Raw genomic sequence first — 25,419 nt, 5'->3', positions numbered from 1 at the left:
CAATTGGACATTCAGAGCGCTAGGAGGACTATATTGGGAAAAATAATATCTTCAAATAAAAACTACACAGCAGCATTGTGTGAAACTTATTTCTGATATGTGCATTCAGCTAACACAGCTAAACCATACTTTTGATTGCACAGTTCTGAACACTCTTTCTGTAGAAAATGTAAGTGGACATTCGGAGCGCTAATACGGTAATAGTGGGAAAAGGAATATATGAAATTATAAACTACACAGAAGCATTCTGTGAAACTTCTCTCAGTTCTGTGCATTCACCTAACTGATTTGAACCTTGCTTTTGATGGAGCCGTTGCGAAACACTCTTTCTGTAGAAACTGCAATCGGACATTCTGACCGCTAAAAGGCCTATATTGGGAAAAAGAATATCTACAAATAAAAACTACACAGAAGCATTCTGTGAAACTTCTTTCGGATCTGTGCATTGAACTAAAAGTGTAAAACCATACTTTTGATTTAGCCGTTCTGAACACTCTTTCTGTAGAAAATGTAAGTGGACATTCAGAGCGCTAAGAGGGTAATAGTTGAAAAAGGAATATATTCAAATAAAAAGTACACAGAAGCATTCTTTGAAACTTCTTTCTGTTCTGTGCATTCAACTAACAGAGTTGAACCTTACTTTTGATTGAGCCGTTCTGAAACACTCTTTCTGTAGAAACTGCAATTGAACTTTCTAAGCGCTAAGAGGCCAACATTGTTAAAAAGCATATCTTCAAATAAAAACTACACAGAAGCATTCTGTGAAACTTATTTCTGATCAGTGCATTCAGTTAACAGAGCTAAAGCATACTTTTGATTGAGCAGTTATGAAACACTCGTTCTGTAGAAAATGCAAGTGGACATTCGGAGCGCTAAGACTGTAATAGAGGAAAAGGGAATATCTCCAAATAAAAACTACACAGAAGCATTCTCTGAGACTCCTTTCTGTTCTCTGCATTCAACTAACAGAGTTTAGCCTTACTTTTGAAGGAGCAGTTCTGAAACACTCTTTGTGTAGAAACTGCCAGTGGATATTCGGAGCGCTAAGTGGGTAATAGTAAAAAAGGAATATCTTCAACTAAATACTACACAGAATCATTCTGTGAAACTTCTTTCTGATATGTGCATTCAGCTAACAGAGTTAAACCATAGTTTTGATAGAGCAGTTCTGAACACTCTTTCTGTAGAAAATGCAACTGGACATTTGGAGCGCTAAGAGAGTAGTAGTGGAAAAAGGAATATATTCAAATATAAGCTACACAGAAGCATTCTGTGAAACTTCATTCTGATCTGAGCATTCAGCTAACAGAGTTAAAGCATACTTTTGATTGTGGAGATTTGAAACACTCTGTCTGTAGAAAATGCAACTGGACATTCGGAGCGCTAAGTGGGTAATAATGGAAAAAGGAATATGTTCAAATATAAACTACACAGAAGCATTGTATGAAACTTTCTTCTGTTCTGTGCATTCAAGTAACAGAGTTGAGCCTTACTTTTGATTGAGCCGTTCTGAAACACTCTTTCTGTAGAAACTGCAATTGGACATTCTGAGCGCTAAGAGGCCTATATTGGGAAAAATAATATCTTCAAATAAAAACTACACAGCAGCATTGTGTGAAACTTATTTCTGATATGTGCATTCAGCTAACAGAGCTAAACCAAACTTTTGATTGCGCAGTTCTGAACACTCTTTCTGTAGAAAATGCAAGTGGACATTCGGAGCGCTAATACGGTAATAGTGGGAAAAGGAATATATGAAATTATAAACTACACAGAAGCATTCTGTGAAACTTCTTTCAGTTCTGTGCATTCAACTAACTGATTTGAACCTTACTTTTGCTGGAGCCGTTGTGAAACACTCTTTCTGTAGAAACTGCAAACGGACATTCTGACCGCTAAAAGTCTTATATTGGGAAAAATAATATCTACAAATAAAAACTACACACAAGCATTCTGTGAAACTTCTTTCGGATCTGTGCATTGAACTAACAGAGTAAAACCATACTTTTGATTGAGCCGTTCTGAACACTCTTTCTGTAGAAAATGTAAGTGGACATTCAGAGCGCTAAGAGGGTAATAGTTGAAAAAGGAATATATTCAAATAAAAAGTACACAGAAGCATTCTGTGAAACTTCTTTCTGTTCTGTGCATTCAACTAACAGAGTTGAACCTTACTTTTGATTGAGCCGTTCTGAAACACTCTTTCTGTAGAAACTGCAATTGGACTTTCTAAGCGCTAAGAGGCCTACATTGTTAAAAAGAATATCTTCAAATAAAAACTACAAAGAAGCATTCTGTGAAACTTATTTCTGATCAGTGCATTCAGTTAACAGAGCTAAACCATACTTTTGATTGAGCAGTTATGAAACACTCGTTCTGTAGAAAATGCAAGTGGACATTCGGAGCGCTAAGATTGTAATAGAGGAAAAGGGAATATCTCCAAATAAAACTACACAAAAGCATTCTCTGAGACTCCTTTCTGTTCTCTGCATTCAACTAACAGAGTTTAGCCTTACTTTTGAAGGAGCAGTTCTGAAACACTCTTTGTGTAGAAACTGCCAGTGGACATTCGGAGCGCTAAGTGAATAATAGTCAAAAAAGGAATATCTTCAACTAAATACTACACAGAAGCATTCTGTGAAACTTCTTTCTGTTCTGTGCATTCAACTAAAATAGGTGAACCTTATTTTTATTGAGCCGTTCTGAAACACTCTTTCTATAGAAACTGCAATTGGACATTCTGAGCGCTAAGAGGCCTATATTGGTAAAAAGAATATTTTCATATAAACACTACACAGAAGCATTCTGTGAAACTTCTTTCTGATCTGTGCATTCAGCTAACAGAGTTAAACCATACTTTGGATTGAGCAGTTCTGAAACACTCTTTCTGTAGAAAATGCTACTGGACATGTGGAGCGCTAAGTGGGTAATAGTGGAAAAAGGAATATCTTCAAATTTAAACTACACAGAATCATTCTGTTAAACTTCTTTCTGATCTGTGCATTCAGCTAACAGAGTTAAAGCATACTTTTGATTGAGCAGTTCTGAACACTCTTTGTGTAGAAAATGCAACTGGACATTCAGAGCGCTAAGAGGGTAGTAGTGGAAAAAGTAATATATTCAAATATAAACTACACAGAAGAATTGTATGAAACTCCTTTCTCTTCTGTGCATTTAACTAACAGAGTTGAACCTTATTTTTGATTGAGCCGTTCTGAAACACTCTTTCTTTAGAAAATGCCAGTGGATATTCGCAGCGCTAAGATGGTAATACTGGAAAAGGAATATATTCAAATATAAACTACACAGAAGCATTCTGTGAAACTTATTTCTGTTCTGTGCATTCAACTAACTGAGTTGAACCTTACTTTTGATGGAGCCGTTCTGAAAAGCTCTTTCTGTAGAAACTGCAATTGGACATTCTGAGCGCTAAGAGGCCTATATTGGTAAAAAGAATATCTTCATAGAAACACTACACAGAAGCATTCTGTGAAACTTCTTTCTGATCTGTACATTCAGCTAACAGAATTAAACCATACTTTTGATTGAGCAGTTCGGAACACTCTTTCTGTAGAAAATGCAACTGGACATTTGGAGCGCTAAGAGTGTAGTAGTGGAAAAAGTGATATATTCAAATATAAACTACACAGAAGCATTCTGTGAAACTTCTTTCTGTTCCTTGCATTCAACTAACTGAGTTGAAACTTACTTTTGATGCAGCCGTTCTGAAACACTCTTTCTGTAGAAACTGCAATTGGATATTCTGAGCGCTAAGAGGCCTATATTGGGAAAAAGAATATCTTCAAATAAAAACTACACAGAAGCATTCTGTGAAACTTATTTCTGATATGGGCATTCAACTAATAGAGTAAAACCATATTTTTGATTGAGCCGTTCTGAACACTCTTTCTGTAGAAAATGCAAGTGGACATTCCGAGCGCTAAGAGGTTAATACTAGAAAAAGTAATATCTTCAAATATAAACTACACAGAATCATTCTGTGAAACTTCTTTCTGATCTGTGCATTCAGCTAACAGAATTAAACCATACTTTTCATTGACCAGTTCTGAACAATCTTTCTGTAGAAAATGCAACTGGACATTTTAGCGCTAAGAGGGTAGTAGTGGAAAAAGGGTTATATTCAAATATAAACTACACAGAAGCATTCTGTGAAACTTCTTTCTGATCTGAGCATTCAGCTAACAGAGTTAAACCATAGTTTTGACTGAGCAGTTTTGAAACACTCTGTCTGTAGAAAATCCAACTGGACATTCGGAGCGCTAAGTGGGTAATAGTGGAAAAAGGAATATGTTCAAATATAAACTACACAGAAGCATTGTATGAAACATCTTTCTGTTCTGTACATTCAACTAACAGAGTTGAAACTTTCTTTTGATTTAGCCGTTCTGAAACACTCTTTCTGTAGAAACTGCAATTGGACATTCTGAGCCCTAAGAGGCCTATATTGGGAAAAATAATATATTCAAATAAAAACTACACAGAAGCATTGTGTGAAACTTATTTCTCATATGTGCGTTCAGGTAACAGAGTTAAACCATACATTTGATTGCGCAGTTCTGAACCCTCTTTCTGTAGAAAATGCAATGTACATTCGGAGCGCTAAGAGGGTAATAGTGGAAAAAGCAATATATTCAAATATAAACTACACAGAAGCATTCTGTGAAACTTCTTTCTGTTCTTTGCATTCAACTAACTGAGTTGAACCTTGCTTTTGATTGAGCCGTTCTGGAACACTCTTTCTGTAGAAAATGCAATTGGACATTCTGAGCGCTAAGAGGCCTATATTGGGAAAAAGAATATCTACAAATAAAAACTACAGAGAAGCATTCTGTGAAACTTGTTTCTGTTCTGTGCATTCAACTAAAAGTGTTGAACCTTAGTTTTGATTGAGCCGTTCTGAAACACTATTTCTGTAGAAAATGCAAGTGGACATTTGGAACGCTAAGATAGTAATAGTGGAAAAAAGAATATCTCCAAATAAAAACTACACAGAAGCATTCTCTGAAACTCCTTTCTGTTCTCTGCATTCAACTAACAGAGCTGAGCCTTACTTTTGAAGGAGCAGTTCTGAAACACTCTTTGTGTAGAAACTGCCAGTGGAAATTCAGAGCGCTAATAGGGTAATAGTCGAAAAAGGAATATCTTCAACTAAATACTACAGAGAAGCATTCTGTCAAACTTCTTTCTGTTCTGTGCATTCAACTAAAAGAGTTGAACCTTAGTTTTGATTGAGCCGTTCTGAAACACTCTTTCTGTAGAAAATGAAAGTGGAGATTCGGAGCGCTAAGAGGGTAATAGTGGAAAAAGGAATATCTTAAAATATAAACTACACAGAATCATTCTGTGAAACTTCTTTCTGATATGTGCATTCAGCTAACAGAGTTAAACCATAGTTTTGATAGAGCAGTTCTGAACACTCTTTCTGTAGAAAATGCAACTGGACATTTGGAGCGCTAAGAGTTTAGTAGTGGAAAAAGGAATATATTCAAATATAAGCTACACAGAAGCATTCTGTGAAACTTCATTCTGATCTGAGCATTCAGATAACAGTGTTAAACCATACTTTTGATTGAGGAGATTTGAAACACTCTGTGTGTAGAAAATGCAACTGGACATTCGAAGCGCTAAGTGGGTAATAATGGAAAAAGGAATATGTTCAAATATAAACTACACAGAAGCATTGTATGAAACTTCTTTCTGTTCCGTGCATTCATGAAACAGAGTTGAGCCTTACTTTTGATTGAGCCGTTCTGAAACACTCTTTCTGTAGAAACTGCAATTGGACATTCAGAGCGCTAGGAGGACTATATTGGGAAAAATAATATCTTCAAATAAAAACTACACAGCAGCATTGTGTGAAACTTATTTCTGATATGTGCATTCAGCTAACACAGCTAAACCATACTTTTGATTGCGCAGTTCTGAACACTCTTTCTGTAGAAAATGTAAGTGGACATTCGGAGCGCTAATACGGTAATAGTGGGAAAAGGAATATATGAAATTATAAACTACACAGAAGCATTCTGTGAAACTTCTCTCAGTTCTGTGCATTCACCTAACTGATTTGAACCTTGCTTTTGATGGAGCCGTTGCGAAACACTCTTTCTGTAGAAACTGCAATCGGACATTCTGACCGCTAAAAGGCCTATATTGGGAAAAAGAATATCTACAAATAAAAACTACACAGAAGCATTCTGTGAAACTTCTTTCGGATCTGTGCATTGAACTAAAAGTGTAAAACCATACTTTTGATTTAGCCGTTCTGAACACTCTTTCTGTAGAAAATGTAAGTGGACATTCAGAGCGCTAAGAGGGTAATAGTTGAAAAAGGAATATATTCAAATAAAAAGTACACAGAAGCATTCTTTGAAACTTCTTTCTGTTCTGTGCATTCAACTAACAGAGTTGAACCTTACTTTTGATTGAGCCGTTCTGAAACACTCTTTCTGTAGAAACTGCAATTGAACTTTCTAAGCGCTAAGAGGCCAACATTGTTAAAAAGCATATCTTCAAATAAAAACTACACAGAAGCATTCTGTGAAACTTATTTCTGATCAGTGCATTCAGTTAACAGAGCTAAAGCATACTTTTGATTGAGCAGTTATGAAACACTCGTTCTGTAGAAAATGCAAGTGGACATTCGGAGCGCTAAGACTGTAATAGAGGAAAAGGGAATATCTCCAAATAAAAACTACACAGAAGCATTCTCTGAGACTCCTTTCTGTTCTCTGCATTCAACTAACAGAGTTTAGCCTTACTTTTGAAGGAGCAGTTCTGAAACACTCTTTGTGTAGAAACTGCCAGTGGATATTCGGAGCGCTAAGTGGGTAATAGTAAAAAAGGAATATCTTCAACTAAATACTACACAGAATCATTCTGTGAAACTTCTTTCTGATATGTGCATTCAGCTAACAGAGTTAAACCATAGTTTTGATAGAGCAGTTCTGAACACTCTTTCTGTAGAAAATGCAACTGGACATTTGGAGCGCTAAGAGAGTAGTAGTGGAAAAAGGAATATATTCAAATATAAGCTACACAGAAGCATTCTGTGAAACTTCATTCTGATCTGAGCATTCAGCTAACAGAGTTAAAGCATACTTTTGATTGTGGAGATTTGAAACACTCTGTCTGTAGAAAATGCAACTGGACATTCGGAGCGCTAAGTGGGTAATAATGGAAAAAGGAATATGTTCAAATATAAACTACACAGAAGCATTGTATGAAACTTTCTTCTGTTCTGTGCATTCAAGTAACAGAGTTGAGCCTTACTTTTGATTGAGCCGTTCTGAAACACTCTTTCTGTAGAAACTGCAATTGGACATTCTGAGCGCTAAGAGGCCTATATTGGGAAAAATAATATCTTCAAATAAAAACTACACAGCAGCATTGTGTGAAACTTATTTCTGATATGTGCATTCAGCTAACAGAGCTAAACCAAACTTTTGATTGCGCAGTTCTGAACACTCTTTCTGTAGAAAATGCAAGTGGACATTCGGAGCGCTAATACGGTAATAGTGGGAAAAGGAATATATGAAATTATAAACTACACAGAAGCATTCTGTGAAACTTCTTTCAGTTCTGTGCATTCAACTAACTGATTTGAACCTTACTTTTGCTGGAGCCGTTGTGAAACACTCTTTCTGTAGAAACTGCAAACGGACATTCTGACCGCTAAAAGTCTTATATTGGGAAAAATAATATCTACAAATAAAAACTACACACAAGCATTCTGTGAAACTTCTTTCGGATCTGTGCATTGAACTAACAGAGTAAAACCATACTTTTGATTGAGCCGTTCTGAACACTCTTTCTGTAGAAAATGTAAGTGGACATTCAGAGCGCTAAGAGGGTAATAGTTGAAAAAGGAATATATTCAAATAAAAAGTACACAGAAGCATTCTGTGAAACTTCTTTCTGTTCTGTGCATTCAACTAACAGAGTTGAACCTTACTTTTGATTGAGCCGTTCTGAAACACTCTTTCTGTAGAAACTGCAATTGGACTTTCTAAGCGCTAAGAGGCCTACATTGTTAAAAAGAATATCTTCAAATAAAAACTACAAAGAAGCATTCTGTGAAACTTATTTCTGATCAGTGCATTCAGTTAACAGAGCTAAACCATACTTTTGATTGAGCAGTTATGAAACACTCGTTCTGTAGAAAATGCAAGTGGACATTCGGAGCGCTAAGATTGTAATAGAGGAAAAGGGAATATCTCCAAATAAAAACTACACAAAAGCATTCTCTGAGACTCCTTTCTGTTCTCTGCATTCAACTAACAGAGTTTAGCCTTACTTTTGAAGGAGCAGTTCTGAAACACTCTTTGTGTAGAAACTGCCAGTGGACATTCGGAGCGCTAAGTGAATAATAGTCAAAAAAGGAATATCTTCAACTAAATACTACACAGAAGCATTCTGTGAAACTTCTTTCTGTTCTGTGCATTCAACTAAAATAGGTGAACCTTATTTTTATTGAGCCGTTCTGAAACACTCTTTCTATAGAAACTGCAATTGGACATTCTGAGCGCTAAGAGGCCTATATTGGTAAAAAGAATATTTTCATATAAACACTACACAGAAGCATTCTGTGAAACTTCTTTCTGATCTGTGCATTCAGCTAACAGAGTTAAACCATACTTTGGATTGAGCAGTTCTGAAACACTCTTTCTGTAGAAAATGCTACTGGACATGTGGAGCGCTAAGTGGGTAATAGTGGAAAAAGGAATATCTTCAAATTTAAACTACACAGAATCATTCTGTTAAACTTCTTTCTGATCTGTGCATTCAGCTAACAGAGTTAAAGCATACTTTTGATTGAGCAGTTCTGAACACTCTTTGTGTAGAAAATGCAACTGGACATTCAGAGCGCTAAGAGGGTAGTAGTGGAAAAAGTAATATATTCAAATATAAACTACACAGAAGAATTGTATGAAACTCCTTTCTCTTCTGTGCATTTAACTAACAGAGTTGAACCTTATTTTTGATTGAGCCGTTCTGAAACACTCTTTCTTTAGAAAATGCCAGTGGATATTCGCAGCGCTAAGATGGTAATACTGGAAAAGGAATATATTCAAATATAAACTACACAGAAGCATTCTGTGAAACTTATTTCTGTTCTGTGCATTCAACTAACTGAGTTGAACCTTACTTTTGATGGAGCCGTTCTGAAAAGCTCTTTCTGTAGAAACTGCAATTGGACATTCTGAGCGCTAAGAGGCCTATATTGGTAAAAAGAATATCTTCATAGAAACACTACACAGAAGCATTCTGTGAAACTTCTTTCTGATCTGTACATTCAGCTAACAGAATTAAACCATACTTTTGATTGAGCAGTTCGGAACACTCTTTCTGTAGAAAATGCAACTGGACATTTGGAGCGCTAAGAGTGTAGTAGTGGAAAAAGTGATATATTCAAATATAAACTACACAGAAGCATTCTGTGAAACTTCTTTCTGTTCCTTGCATTCAACTAACTGAGTTGAAACTTACTTTTGATGCAGCCGTTCTGAAACACTCTTTCTGTAGAAACTGCAATTGGATATTCTGAGCGCTAAGAGGCCTATATTGGGAAAAAGAATATCTTCAAATAAAAACTACACAGAAGCATTCTGTGAAACTTATTTCTGATATGGGCATTCAACTAATAGAGTAAAACCATATTTTTGATTGAGCCGTTCTGAACACTCTTTCTGTAGAAAATGCAAGTGGACATTCCGAGCGCTAAGAGGTTAATACTAGAAAAAGTAATATCTTCAAATATAAACTACACAGAATCATTCTGTGAAACTTCTTTCTGATCTGTGCATTCAGCTAACAGAATTAAACCATACTTTTCATTGACCAGTTCTGAACAATCTTTCTGTAGAAAATGCAACTGGACATTTTAGCGCTAAGAGGGTAGTAGTGGAAAAAGGGTTATATTCAAATATAAACTACACAGAAGCATTCTGTGAAACTTCTTTCTGATCTGAGCATTCAGCTAACAGAGTTAAACCATAGTTTTGACTGAGCAGTTTTGAAACACTCTGTCTGTAGAAAATCCAACTGGACATTCGGAGCGCTAAGTGGGTAATAGTGGAAAAAGGAATATGTTCAAATATAAACTACACAGAAGCATTGTATGAAACATCTTTCTGTTCTGTACATTCAACTAACAGAGTTGAAACTTTCTTTTGATTTAGCCGTTCTGAAACACTCTTTCTGTAGAAACTGCAATTGGACATTCTGAGCCCTAAGAGGCCTATATTGGGAAAAATAATATATTCAAATAAAAACTACACAGAAGCATTGTGTGAAACTTATTTCTCATATGTGCGTTCAGGTAACAGAGTTAAACCATACATTTGATTGCGCAGTTCTGAACCCTCTTTCTGTAGAAAATGCAATGTACATTCGGAGCGCTAAGAGGGTAATAGTGGAAAAAGCAATATATTCAAATATAAACTACACAGAAGCATTCTGTGAAACTTCTTTCTGTTCTTTGCATTCAACTAACTGAGTTGAACCTTGCTTTTGATTGAGCCGTTCTGGAACACTCTTTCTGTAGAAAATGCAATTGGACATTCTGAGCGCTAAGAGGCCTATATTGGGAAAAAGAATATCTACAAATAAAAACTACAGAGAAGCATTCTGTGAAACTTGTTTCTGTTCTGTGCATTCAACTAAAAGTGTTGAACCTTAGTTTTGATTGAGCCGTTCTGAAACACTATTTCTGTAGAAAATGCAAGTGGACATTTGGAACGCTAAGATAGTAATAGTGGAAAAAAGAATATCTCCAAATAAAAACTACACAGAAGCATTCTCTGAAACTCCTTTCTGTTCTCTGCATTCAACTAACAGAGCTGAGCCTTACTTTTGAAGGAGCAGTTCTGAAACACTCTTTGTGTAGAAACTGCCAGTGGAAATTCAGAGCGCTAATAGGGTAATAGTCGAAAAAGGAATATCTTCAACTAAATACTACAGAGAAGCATTCTGTCAAACTTCTTTCTGTTCTGTGCATTCAACTAAAAGAGTTGAACCTTAGTTTTGATTGAGCCGTTCTGAAACACTCTTTCTGTAGAAAATGAAAGTGGAGATTCGGAGCGCTAAGAGGGTAATAGTGGAAAAAGGAATATCTTAAAATATAAACTACACAGAATCATTCTGTGAAACTTCTTTCTGATATGTGCATTCAGCTAACAGAGTTAAACCATAGTTTTGATAGAGCAGTTCTGAACACTCTTTCTGTAGAAAATGCAACTGGACATTTGGAGCGCTAAGAGTTTAGTAGTGGAAAAAGGAATATATTCAAATATAAGCTACACAGAAGCATTCTGTGAAACTTCATTCTGATCTGAGCATTCAGATAACAGTGTTAAACCATACTTTTGATTGAGGAGATTTGAAACACTCTGTGTGTAGAAAATGCAACTGGACATTCGAAGCGCTAAGTGGGTAATAATGGAAAAAGGAATATGTTCAAATATAAACTACACAGAAGCATTGTATGAAACTTCTTTCTGTTCCGTGCATTCATGAAACAGAGTTGAGCCTTACTTTTGATTGAGCCGTTCTGAAACACTCTTTCTGTAGAAACTGCAATTGGACATTCAGAGCGCTAGGAGGACTATATTGGGAAAAATAATATCTTCAAATAAAAACTACACAGCAGCATTGTGTGAAACTTATTTCTGATATGTGCATTCAGCTAACACAGCTAAACCATACTTTTGATTGCGCAGTTCTGAACACTCTTTCTGTAGAAAATGTAAGTGGACATTCGGAGCGCTAATACGGTAATAGTGGGAAAAGGAATATATGAAATTATAAACTACACAGAAGCATTCTGTGAAACTTCTCTCAGTTCTGTGCATTCACCTAACTGATTTGAACCTTGCTTTTGATGGAGCCGTTGCGAAACACTCTTTCTGTAGAAACTGCAATCGGACATTCTGACCGCTAAAAGGCCTATATTGGGAAAAAGAATATCTACAAATAAAAACTACACAGAAGCATTCTGTGAAACTTCTTTCGGATCTGTGCATTGAACTAAAAGTGTAAAACCATACTTTTGATTTAGCCGTTCTGAACACTCTTTCTGTAGAAAATGTAAGTGGACATTCAGAGCGCTAAGAGGGTAATAGTTGAAAAAGGAATATATTCAAATAAAAAGTACACAGAAGCATTCTTTGAAACTTCTTTCTGTTCTGTGCATTCAACTAACAGAGTTGAACCTTACTTTTGATTGAGCCGTTCTGAAACACTCTTTCTGTAGAAACTGCAATTGAACTTTCTAAGCGCTAAGAGGCCAACATTGTTAAAAAGCATATCTTCAAATAAAAACTACACAGAAGCATTCTGTGAAACTTATTTCTGATCAGTGCATTCAGTTAACAGAGCTAAAGCATACTTTTGATTGAGCAGTTATGAAACACTCGTTCTGTAGAAAATGCAAGTGGACATTCGGAGCGCTAAGACTGTAATAGAGGAAAAGGGAATATCTCCAAATAAAAACTACACAGAAGCATTCTCTGAGACTCCTTTCTGTTCTCTGCATTCAACTAACAGAGTTTAGCCTTACTTTTGAAGGAGCAGTTCTGAAACACTCTTTGTGTAGAAACTGCCAGTGGATATTCGGAGCGCTAAGTGGGTAATAGTAAAAAAGGAATATCTTCAACTAAATACTACACAGAATCATTCTGTGAAACTTCTTTCTGATATGTGCATTCAGCTAACAGAGTTAAACCATAGTTTTGATAGAGCAGTTCTGAACACTCTTTCTGTAGAAAATGCAACTGGACATTTGGAGCGCTAAGAGAGTAGTAGTGGAAAAAGGAATATATTCAAATATAAGCTACACAGAAGCATTCTGTGAAACTTCATTCTGATCTGAGCATTCAGCTAACAGAGTTAAAGCATACTTTTGATTGTGGAGATTTGAAACACTCTGTCTGTAGAAAATGCAACTGGACATTCGGAGCGCTAAGTGGGTAATAATGGAAAAAGGAATATGTTCAAATATAAACTACACAGAAGCATTGTATGAAACTTTCTTCTGTTCTGTGCATTCAAGTAACAGAGTTGAGCCTTACTTTTGATTGAGCCGTTCTGAAACACTCTTTCTGTAGAAACTGCAATTGGACATTCTGAGCGCTAAGAGGCCTATATTGGGAAAAATAATATCTTCAAATAAAAACTACACAGCAGCATTGTGTGAAACTTATTTCTGATATGTGCATTCAGCTAACAGAGCTAAACCAAACTTTTGATTGCGCAGTTCTGAACACTCTTTCTGTAGAAAATGCAAGTGGACATTCGGAGCGCTAATACGGTAATAGTGGGAAAAGGAATATATGAAATTATAAACTACACAGAAGCATTCTGTGAAACTTCTTTCAGTTCTGTGCATTCAACTAACTGATTTGAACCTTACTTTTGCTGGAGCCGTTGTGAAACACTCTTTCTGTAGAAACTGCAAACGGACATTCTGACCGCTAAAAGTCTTATATTGGGAAAAATAATATCTACAAATAAAAACTACACACAAGCATTCTGTGAAACTTCTTTCGGATCTGTGCATTGAACTAACAGAGTAAAACCATACTTTTGATTGAGCCGTTCTGAACACTCTTTCTGTAGAAAATGTAAGTGGACATTCAGAGCGCTAAGAGGGTAATAGTTGAAAAAGGAATATATTCAAATAAAAAGTACACAGAAGCATTCTGTGAAACTTCTTTCTGTTCTGTGCATTCAACTAACAGAGTTGAACCTTACTTTTGATTGAGCCGTTCTGAAACACTCTTTCTGTAGAAACTGCAATTGGACTTTCTAAGCGCTAAGAGGCCTACATTGTTAAAAAGAATATCTTCAAATAAAAACTACAAAGAAGCATTCTGTGAAACTTATTTCTGATCAGTGCATTCAGTTAACAGAGCTAAACCATACTTTTGATTGAGCAGTTATGAAACACTCGTTCTGTAGAAAATGCAAGTGGACATTCGGAGCGCTAAGATTGTAATAGAGGAAAAGGGAATATCTCCAAATAAAAACTACACAAAAGCATTCTCTGAGACTCCTTTCTGTTCTCTGCATTCAACTAACAGAGTTTAGCCTTACTTTTGAAGGAGCAGTTCTGAAACACTCTTTGTGTAGAAACTGCCAGTGGACATTCGGAGCGCTAAGTGAATAATAGTCAAAAAAGGAATATCTTCAACTAAATACTACACAGAAGCATTCTGTGAAACTTCTTTCTGTTCTGTGCATTCAACTAAAATAGGTGAACCTTATTTTTATTGAGCCGTTCTGAAACACTCTTTCTATAGAAACTGCAATTGGACATTCTGAGCGCTAAGAGGCCTATATTGGTAAAAAGAATATTTTCATATAAACACTACACAGAAGCATTCTGTGAAACTTCTTTCTGATCTGTGCATTCAGCTAACAGAGTTAAACCATACTTTGGATTGAGCAGTTCTGAAACACTCTTTCTGTAGAAAATGCTACTGGACATGTGGAGCGCTAAGTGGGTAATAGTGGAAAAAGGAATATCTTCAAATTTAAACTACACAGAATCATTCTGTTAAACTTCTTTCTGATCTGTGCATTCAGCTAACAGAGTTAAAGCATACTTTTGATTGAGCAGTTCTGAACACTCTTTGTGTAGAAAATGCAACTGGACATTCAGAGCGCTAAGAGGGTAGTAGTGGAAAAAGTAATATATTCAAATATAAACTACACAGAAGAATTGTATGAAACTCCTTTCTCTTCTGTGCATTTAACTAACAGAGTTGAACCTTATTTTTGATTGAGCCGTTCTGAAACACTCTTTCTTTAGAAAATGCCAGTGGATATTCGCAGCGCTAAGATGGTAATACTGGAAAAGGAATATATTCAAATATAAACTACACAGAAGCATTCTGTGAAACTTATTTCTGTTCTGTGCATTCAACTAACTGAGTTGAACCTTACTTTTGATGGAGCCGTTCTGAAAAGCTCTTTCTGTAGAAACTGCAATTGGACATTCTGAGCGCTAAGAGGCCTATATTGGTAAAAAGAATATCTTCATAGAAACACTACACAGAAGCATTCTGTGAAACTTCTTTCTGATCTGTACATTCAGCTAACAGAATTAAACCATACTTTTGATTGAGCAGTTCGGAACACTCTTTCTGTAGAAAATGCAACTGGACATTTGGAGCGCTAAGAGTGTAGTAGTGGAAAAAGTGATATATTCAAATATAAACTACACAGAAGCATTCTGTGAAACTTCTTTCTGTTCCTTGCATTCAACTAACTGAGTTGAAACTTACTTTTGATGCAGCCGTTCTGAAACACTCTTTCTGTAGAAACTGCAATTGGATATTCTGAGCGCTAAGAGGCCTATATTGGGAAAAAGAATATCTTCAAATAAAAACTACACAGAAGCATTCTGTGAAACTTATTTCTGATATGGGCATTCAACTAATAGAGTAAAACCATATTTTTGATTGAGCCGTTCTGAACACTCTTTCTGTAGAAAATGCAAGTGGACATTCCGAGCGCTAAGAGGTTAATACTAGAAAAAGTAATATCTTCAAATATAAACTACACAGAATCATTCTGTGAAACTTCTTTCTGATCTGTGCATTCAGCTAACAGAATTAAACCATACTTTTCATTGACCAGTTCTGAACAATCTTTCTGTAGAAAATGCAACTGGACATTTTAGCGCTAAGAGGGTAGTAGTGGAAAAAGGGTTATATTCAAATATAAACTACACAGAAGCATTCTGTGAAACTTCTTTCTGATCTGAGCATTCAGCTAACAGAGTTAAACCATAGTTTTGACTGAGCAGTTTTGAAACACTCTGTCTGTAGAAAATCCAACTGGACATTCGGAGCGCTAAGTGGGTAATAGTGGAAAAAGGAATATGTTCAAATATAAACTACACAGAAGCATTGTATGAAACATCTTTCTGTTCTGTACATTCAACTAACAGAGTTGAAACTTTCTTTTGATTTAGCCGTTCTGAAACACTCTTTCTGTAGAAACTGCAATTGGACATTCTGAGCCCTAAGAGGCCTATATTGGGAAAAATAATATATTCAAATAAAAACTACACAGAAGCATTGTGTGAAACTTATTTCTCATATGTGCGTTCAGGTAACAGAGTTAAACCATACATTTGATTGCGCAGTTCTGAACCCTCTTTCTGTAGAAAATGCAATGTACATTCGGAGCGCTAAGAGGGTAATAGTGGAAAAAGCAATATATTCAAATATAAACTACACAGAAGCATTCTGTGAAACTTCTTTCTGTTCTTTGCATTCAACTAACTGAGTTGAACCTTGCTTTTGATTGAGCCGTTCTGGAACACTCTTTCTGTAGAAAATGCAATTGGACATTCTGAGCGCTAAGAGGCCTATATTGGGAAAAAGAATATCTACAAATAAAAACTACAGAGAAGCATTCTGTGAAACTTGTTTCTGTTCTGTGCATTCAACTAAAAGTGTTGAACCTTAGTTTTGATTGAGCCGTTCTGAAACACTATTTCTGTAGAAAATGCAAGTGGACATTTGGAACGCTAAGATAGTAATAGTGGAAAAAAGAATATCTCCAAATAAAAACTACACAGAAGCATTCTCTGAAACTCCTTTCTGTTCTCTGCATTCAACTAACAGAGCTGAGCCTTACTTTTGAAGGAGCAGTTCTGAAACACTCTTTGTGTAGAAACTGCCAGTGGAAATTCAGAGCGCTAATAGGGTAATAGTCGAAAAAGGAATATCTTCAACTAAATACTACAGAGAAGCATTCTGTCAAACTTCTTTCTGTTCTGTGCATTCAACTAAAAGAGTTGAACCTTAGTTTTGATTGAGCCGTTCTGAAACACTCTTTCTGTAGAAAATGAAAGTGGAGATTCGGAGCGCTAAGAGGGTAATAGTGGAAAAAGGAATATCTTAAAATATAAACTACACAGAATCATTCTGTGAAACTTCTTTCTGATATGTGCATTCAGCTAACAGAGTTAAACCATAGTTTTGATAGAGCAGTTCTGAACACTCTTTCTGTAGAAAATGCAACTGGACATTTGGAGCGCTAAGAGTTTAGTAGTGGAAAAAGGAATATATTCAAATATAAGCTACACAGAAGCATTCTGTGAAACTTCATTCTGATCTGAGCATTCAGATAACAGTGTTAAACCATACTTTTGATTGAGGAGATTTGAAACACTCTGTGTGTAGAAAATGCAACTGGACATTCGAAGCGCTAAGTGGGTAATAATGGAAAAAGGAATATGTTCAAATATAAACTACACAGAAGCATTGTATGAAACTTCTTTCTGTTCCGTGCATTCATGAAACAGAGTTGAGCCTTACTTTTGATTGAGCCGTTCTGAAACACTCTTTCTGTAGAAACTGCAATTGGACATTCAGAGCGCTAGGAGGACTATATTGGGAAAAATAATATCTTCAAATAAAAACTACACAGCAGCATTGTGTGAAACTTATTTCTGATATGTGCATTCAGCTAACACAGCTAAACCATACTTTTGATTGCGCAGTTCTGAACACTCTTTCTGTAGAAAATGTAAGTGGACATTCGGAGCGCTAATACGGTAATAGTGGGAAAAGGAATATATGAAATTATAAACTACACAGAAGCATTCTGTGAAACTTCTCTCAGTTCTGTGCATTCACCTAACTGATTTGAACCTTGCTTTTGATGGAGCCGTTGCGAAACACTCTTTCTGTAGAAACTGCAATCGGACATTCTGACCGCTAAAAGGCCTATATTGGGAAAAAGAATATCTACAAATAAAAACTACACAGAAGCATTCTGTGAAACTTCTTTCGGATCTGTGCATTGAACTAAAAGTGTAAAACCATACTTTTGATTTAGCCGTTCTGAACACTCTTTCTGTAGAAAATGTAAGTGGACATTCAGAGCGCTAAGAGGGTAATAGTTGAAAAAGGAATATATTCAAATAAAAAGTACACAGAAGCATTCTTTGAAACTTCTTTCTGTTCTGTGCATTCAACTAACAGAGTTGAACCTTACTTTTGATTGAGCCGTTCTGAAACACTCTTTCTGTAGAAACTGCAATTGAACTTTCTAAGCGCTAAGAGGCCAACATTGTTAAAAAGCATATCTTCAAATAAAAACTACACAGAAGCATTCTGTGAAACTTATTTCTGATCAGTGCATTCAGTTAACAGAGCTAAAGCATACTTTTGATTGAGCAGTTATGAAACACTCGTTCTGTAGAAAATGCAAGTGGACATTCGGAGCGCTAAGACTGTAATAGAGGAAAAGGGAATATCTCCAAATAAAAACTACACAGAAGCATTCTCTGAGACTCCTTTCTGTTCTCTGCATTCAACTAACAGAGTTTAGCCTTACTTTTGAAGGAGCAGTTCTGAAACACTCTTTGTGTAGAAACTGCCAGTGGATATTCGGAGCGCTAAGTGGGTAATAGTAAAAAAGGAATATCTTCAACTAAATACTACACAGAATCATTCTGTGAAACTTCTTTCTGATATGTGCATTCAGCTAACAGAGTTAAACCATAGTTTTGATAGAGCAGTTCTGAACACTCTTTCTGTAGAAAATGCAACTGGACATTTGGAGCGCTAAGAGAGTAGTAGTGGAAAAAGGAATATATTCAAATATAAGCTACACAGAAGCATTCTGTGAAACTTCATTCTGATCTGAGCATTCAGCTAACAGAGTTAAAGCATACTTTTGATTGTGGAGATTTGAAACACTCTGTCTGTAGAAAATGCAACTGGACATTCGGAGCGCTAAGTGGGTAATAATGGAAAAAGGAATATGTTCAAATATAAACTACACAGAAGCATTGTATGAAACTTTCTTCTGTTCTGTGCATTCAAGTAACAGAGTTGAGCCTTACTTTTGATTGAGCCGTTCTGAAACACTCTTTCTGTAGAAACTGCAATTGGACATTCTGAGCGCTAAGAGGCCTATATTGGGAAAAATAATATCTTCAAATAAAAACTACACAGCAGCATTGTGTGAAACTTATTTCTGATATGTGCATTCAGCTAACAGAGCTAAACCAAACTTTTGATTGCGCAGTTCTGAACACTCTTTCTGTAGAAAATGCAAGTGGACATTCGGAGCGCTAATACGGTAATAGTGGGAAAAGGAATATATGAAATTATAAACTACACAGAAGCATTCTGTGAAACTTCTTTCAGTTCTGTGCATTCAACTAACTGATTTGAACCTTACTTTTGCTGGAGCCGTTGTGAAACACTCTTTCTGTAGAAACTGCAAACGGACATTCTGACCGCTAAAAGTCTTATATTGGGAAAAATAATATCTACAAATAAAAACTACACACAAGCATTCTGTGAAACTTCTTTCGGATCTGTGCATTGAACTAACAGAGTAAAACCATACTTTTGATTGAGCCGTTCTGAACACTCTTTCTGTAGAAAATGTAAGTGGACATTCAGAGCGCTAAGAGGGTAATAGTTGAAAAAGGAATATATTCAAATAAAAAGTACACAGAAGCATTCTGTGAAACTTCTTTCTGTTCTGTGCATTCAACTAACAGAGTTGAACCTTACTTTTGATTGAGCCGTTCTGAAACACTCTTTCTGTAGAAACTGCAATTGGACTTTCTAAGCGCTAAGAGGCCTACATTGTTAAAAAGAATATCTTCAAATAAAAACTACAAAGAAGCATTCTGTGAAACTTATTTCTGATCAGTGCATTCAGTTAACAGAGCTAAACCATACTTTTGATTGAGCAGTTATGAAACACTCGTTCTGTAGAAAATGCAAGTGGACATTCGGAGCGCTAAGATTGTAATAGAGGAAAAGGGAATATCTCCAAATAAAAACTACACAAAAGCATTCTCTGAGACTCCTTTCTGTTCTCTGCATTCAACTAACAGAGTTTAGCCTTACTTTTGAAGGAGCAGTTCTGAAACACTCTTTGTGTAGAAACTGCCAGTGGACATTCGGAGCGCTAAGTGAATAATAGTCAAAAAAGGAATATCTTCAACTAAATACTACACAGAAGCATTCTGTGAAACTTCTTTCTGTTCTGTGCATTCAACTAAAATAGGTGAACCTTATTTTTATTGAGCCGTTCTGAAACACTCTTTCTATAGAAACTGCAATTGGACATTCTGAGCGCTAAGAGGCCTATATTGGTAAAAAGAATATTTTCATATAAACACTACACAGAAGCATTCTGTGAAACTTCTTTCTGATCTGTGCATTCAGCTAACAGAGTTAAACCATACTTTGGATTGAGCAGTTCTGAAACACTCTTTCTGTAGAAAATGCTACTGGACATGTGGAGCGCTAAGTGGGTAATAGTGGAAAAAGGAATATCTTCAAATTTAAACTACACAGAATCATTCTGTTAAACTTCTTTCTGATCTGTGCATTCAGCTAACAGAGTTAAAGCATACTTTTGATTGAGCAGTTCTGAACACTCTTTGTGTAGAAAATGCAACTGGACATTCAGAGCGCTAAGAGGGTAGTAGTGGAAAAAGTAATATATTCAAATATAAACTACACAGAAGAATTGTATGAAACTCCTTTCTCTTCTGTGCATTTAACTAACAGAGTTGAACCTTATTTTTGATTGAGCCGTTCTGAAACACTCTTTCTTTAGAAAATGCCAGTGGATATTCGCAGCGCTAAGATGGTAATACTGGAAAAGGAATATATTCAAATATAAACTACACAGAAGCATTCTGTGAAACTTATTTCTGTTCTGTGCATTCAACTAACTGAGTTGAACCTTACTTTTGATGGAGCCGTTCTGAAAAGCTCTTTCTGTAGAAACTGCAATTGGACATTCTGAGCGCTAAGAGGCCTATATTGGTAAAAAGAATATCTTCATAGAAACACTACACAGAAGCATTCTGTGAAACTTCTTTCTGATCTGTACATTCAGCTAACAGAATTAAACCATACTTTTGATTGAGCAGTTCGGAACACTCTTTCTGTAGAAAATGCAACTGGACATTTGGAGCGCTAAGAGTGTAGTAGTGGAAAAAGTGATATATTCAAATATAAACTACACAGAAGCATTCTGTGAAACTTCTTTCTGTTCCTTGCATTCAACTAACTGAGTTGAAACTTACTTTTGATGCAGCCGTTCTGAAACACTCTTTCTGTAGAAACTGCAATTGGATATTCTGAGCGCTAAGAGGCCTATATTGGGAAAAAGAATATCTTCAAATAAAAACTACACAGAAGCATTCTGTGAAACTTATTTCTGATATGGGCATTCAACTAATAGAGTAAAACCATATTTTTGATTGAGCCGTTCTGAACACTCTTTCTGTAGAAAATGCAAGTGGACATTCCGAGCGCTAAGAGGTTAATACTAGAAAAAGTAATATCTTCAAATATAAACTACACAGAATCATTCTGTGAAACTTCTTTCTGATCTGTGCATTCAGCTAACAGAATTAAACCATACTTTTCATTGACCAGTTCTGAACAATCTTTCTGTAGAAAATGCAACTGGACATTTTAGCGCTAAGAGGGTAGTAGTGGAAAAAGGGTTATATTCAAATATAAACTACACAGAAGCATTCTGTGAAACTTCTTTCTGATCTGAGCATTCAGCTAACAGAGTTAAACCATAGTTTTGACTGAGCAGTTTTGAAACACTCTGTCTGTAGAAAATCCAACTGGACATTCGGAGCGCTAAGTGGGTAATAGTGGAAAAAGGAATATGTTCAAATATAAACTACACAGAAGCATTGTATGAAACATCTTTCTGTTCTGTACATTCAACTAACAGAGTTGAAACTTTCTTTTGATTTAGCCGTTCTGAAACACTCTTTCTGTAGAAACTGCAATTGGACATTCTGAGCCCTAAGAGGCCTATATTGGGAAAAATAATATATTCAAATAAAAACTACACAGAAGCATTGTGTGAAACTTATTTCTCATATGTGCGTTCAGGTAACAGAGTTAAACCATACATTTGATTGCGCAGTTCTGAACCCTCTTTCTGTAGAAAATGCAATGTACATTCGGAGCGCTAAGAGGGTAATAGTGGAAAAAGCAATATATTCAAATATAAACTACACAGAAGCATTCTGTGAAACTTCTTTCTGTTCTTTGCATTCAACTAACTGAGTTGAACCTTGCTTTTGATTGAGCCGTTCTGGAACACTCTTTCTGTAGAAAATGCAATTGGACATTCTGAGCGCTAAGAGGCCTATATTGGGAAAAAGAATATCTACAAATAAAAACTACAGAGAAGCATTCTGTGAAACTTGTTTCTGTTCTGTGCATTCAACTAAAAGTGTTGAACCTTAGTTTTGATTGAGCCGTTCTGAAACACTATTTCTGTAGAAAATGCAAGTGGACATTTGGAACGCTAAGATAGTAATAGTGGAAAAAAGAATATCTCCAAATAAAAACTACACAGAAGCATTCTCTGAAACTCCTTTCTGTTCTCTGCATTCAACTAACAGAGCTGAGCCTTACTTTTGAAGGAGCAGTTCTGAAACACTCTTTGTGTAGAAACTGCCAGTGGAAATTCAGAGCGCTAATAGGGTAATAGTCGAAAAAGGAATATCTTCAACTAAATACTACAGAGAAGCATTCTGTCAAACTTCTTTCTGTTCTGTGCATTCAACTAAAAGAGTTGAACCTTAGTTTTGATTGAGCCGTTCTGAAACACTCTTTCTGTAGAAAATGAAAGTGGAGATTCGGAGCGCTAAGAGGGTAATAGTGGAAAAAGGAATATCTTAAAATATAAACTACACAGAATCATTCTGTGAAACTTCTTTCTGATATGTGCATTCAGCTAACAGAGTTAAACCATAGTTTTGATAGAGCAGTTCTGAACACTCTTTCTGTAGAAAATGCAACTGGACATTTGGAGCGCTAAGAGTTTAGTAGTGGAAAAAGGAATATATTCAAATATAAGCTACACAGAAGCATTCTGTGAAACTTCATTCTGATCTGAGCATTCAGATAACAGTGTTAAACCATACTTTTGATTGAGGAGATTTGAAACACTCTGTGTGTAGAAAATGCAACTGGACATTCGAAGCGCTAAGTGGGTAATAATGGAAAAAGGAATATGTTCAAATATAAACTACACAGAAGCATTGTATGAAACTTCTTTCTGTTCCGTGCATTCATGAAACAGAGTTGAGCCTTACTTTTGATTGAGCCGTTCTGAAACACTCTTTCTGTAGAAACTGCAATTGGACATTCAGAGCGCTAGGAGGACTATATTGGGAAAAATAATATCTTCAAATAAAAACTACACAGCAGCATTGTGTGAAACTTATTTCTGATATGTGCATTCAGCTAACACAGCTAAACCATACTTTTGATTGCGCAGTTCTGAACACTCTTTCTGTAGAAAATGTAAGTGGACATTCGGAGCGCTAATACGGTAATAGTGGGAAAAGGAATATATGAAATTATAAACTACACAGAAGCATTCTGTGAAACTTCTCTCAGTTCTGTGCATTCACCTAACTGATTTGAACCTTGCTTTTGATGGAGCCGTTGCGAAACACTCTTTCTGTAGAAACTGCAATCGGACATTCTGACCGCTAAAAGGCCTATATTGGGAAAAAGAATATCTACAAATAAAAACTACACAGAAGCATTCTGTGAAACTTCTTTCGGATCTGTGCATTGAACTAAAAGTGTAAAACCATACTTTTGATTTAGCCGTTCTGAACACTCTTTCTGTAGAAAATGTAAGTGGACATTCAGAGCGCTAAGAGGGTAATAGTTGAAAAAGGAATATATTCAAATAAAAAGTACACAGAAGCATTCTTTGAAACTTCTTTCTGTTCTGTGCATTCAACTAACAGAGTTGAACCTTACTTTTGATTGAGCCGTTCTGAAACACTCTTTCTGTAGAAACTGCAATTGAACTTTCTAAGCGCTAAGAGGCCAACATTGTTAAAAAGCATATCTTCAAATAAAAACTACACAGAAGCATTCTGTGAAACTTATTTCTGATCAGTGCATTCAGTTAACAGAGCTAAAGCATACTTTTGATTGAGCAGTTATGAAACACTCGTTCTGTAGAAAATGCAAGTGGACATTCGGAGCGCTAAGACTGTAATAGAGGAAAAGGGAATATCTCCAAATAAAAACTACACAGAAGCATTCTCTGAGACTCCTTTCTGTTCTCTGCATTCAACTAACAGAGTTTAGCCTTACTTTTGAAGGAGCAGTTCTGAAACACTCTTTGTGTAGAAACTGCCAGTGGATATTCGGAGCGCTAAGTGGGTAATAGTAAAAAAGGAATATCTTCAACTAAATACTACACAGAATCATTCTGTGAAACTTCTTTCTGATATGTGCATTCAGCTAACAGAGTTAAACCATAGTTTTGATAGAGCAGTTCTGAACACTCTTTCTGTAGAAAATGCAACTGGACATTTGGAGCGCTAAGAGAGTAGTAGTGGAAAAAGGAATATATTCAAATATAAGCTACACAGAAGCATTCTGTGAAACTTCATTCTGATCTGAGCATTCAGCTAACAGAGTTAAAGCATACTTTTGATTGTGGAGATTTGAAACACTCTGTCTGTAGAAAATGCAACTGGACATTCGGAGCGCTAAGTGGGTAATAATGGAAAAAGGAATATGTTCAAATATAAACTACACAGAAGCATTGTATGAAACTTTCTTCTGTTCTGTGCATTCAAGTAACAGAGTTGAGCCTTACTTTTGATTGAGCCGTTCTGAAACACTCTTTCTGTAGAAACTGCAATTGGACATTCTGAGCGCTAAGAGGCCTATATTGGGAAAAATAATATCTTCAAATAAAAACTACACAGCAGCATTGTGTGAAACTTATTTCTGATATGTGCATTCAGCTAACAGAGCTAAACCAAACTTTTGATTGCGCAGTTCTGAACACTCTTTCTGTAGAAAATGCAAGTGGACATTCGGAGCGCTAATACGGTAATAGTGGGAAAAGGAATATATGAAATTATAAACTACACAGAAGCATTCTGTGAAACTTCTTTCAGTTCTGTGCATTCAACTAACTGATTTGAACCTTACTTTTGCTGGAGCCGTTGTGAAACACTCTTTCTGTAGAAACTGCAAACGGACATTCTGACCGCTAAAAGTCTTATATTGGGAAAAATAATATCTACAAATAAAAACTACACACAAGCATTCTGTGAAACTTCTTTCGGATCTGTGCATTGAACTAACAGAGTAAAACCATACTTTTGATTGAGCCGTTCTGAACACTCTTTCTGTAGAAAATGTAAGTGGACATTCAGAGCGCTAAGAGGGTAATAGTTGAAAAAGGAATATATTCAAATAAAAAGTACACAGAAGCATTCTGTGAAACTTCTTTCTGTTCTGTGCATTCAACTAACAGAGTTGAACCTTACTTTTGATTGAGCCGTTCTGAAACACTCTTTCTGTAGAAACTGCAATTGGACTT

The sequence above is a fragment of the Symphalangus syndactylus genome, chromosome 13 (genome assembly GCF_028878055.3).
Source record: "Symphalangus syndactylus isolate Jambi chromosome 13, NHGRI_mSymSyn1-v2.1_pri, whole genome shotgun sequence".
NCBI classification, from domain to species: domain Eukaryota; kingdom Metazoa; phylum Chordata; class Mammalia; order Primates; family Hylobatidae; genus Symphalangus; species Symphalangus syndactylus.
Note: the sequence above shows the minus strand (reverse complement) of the source record.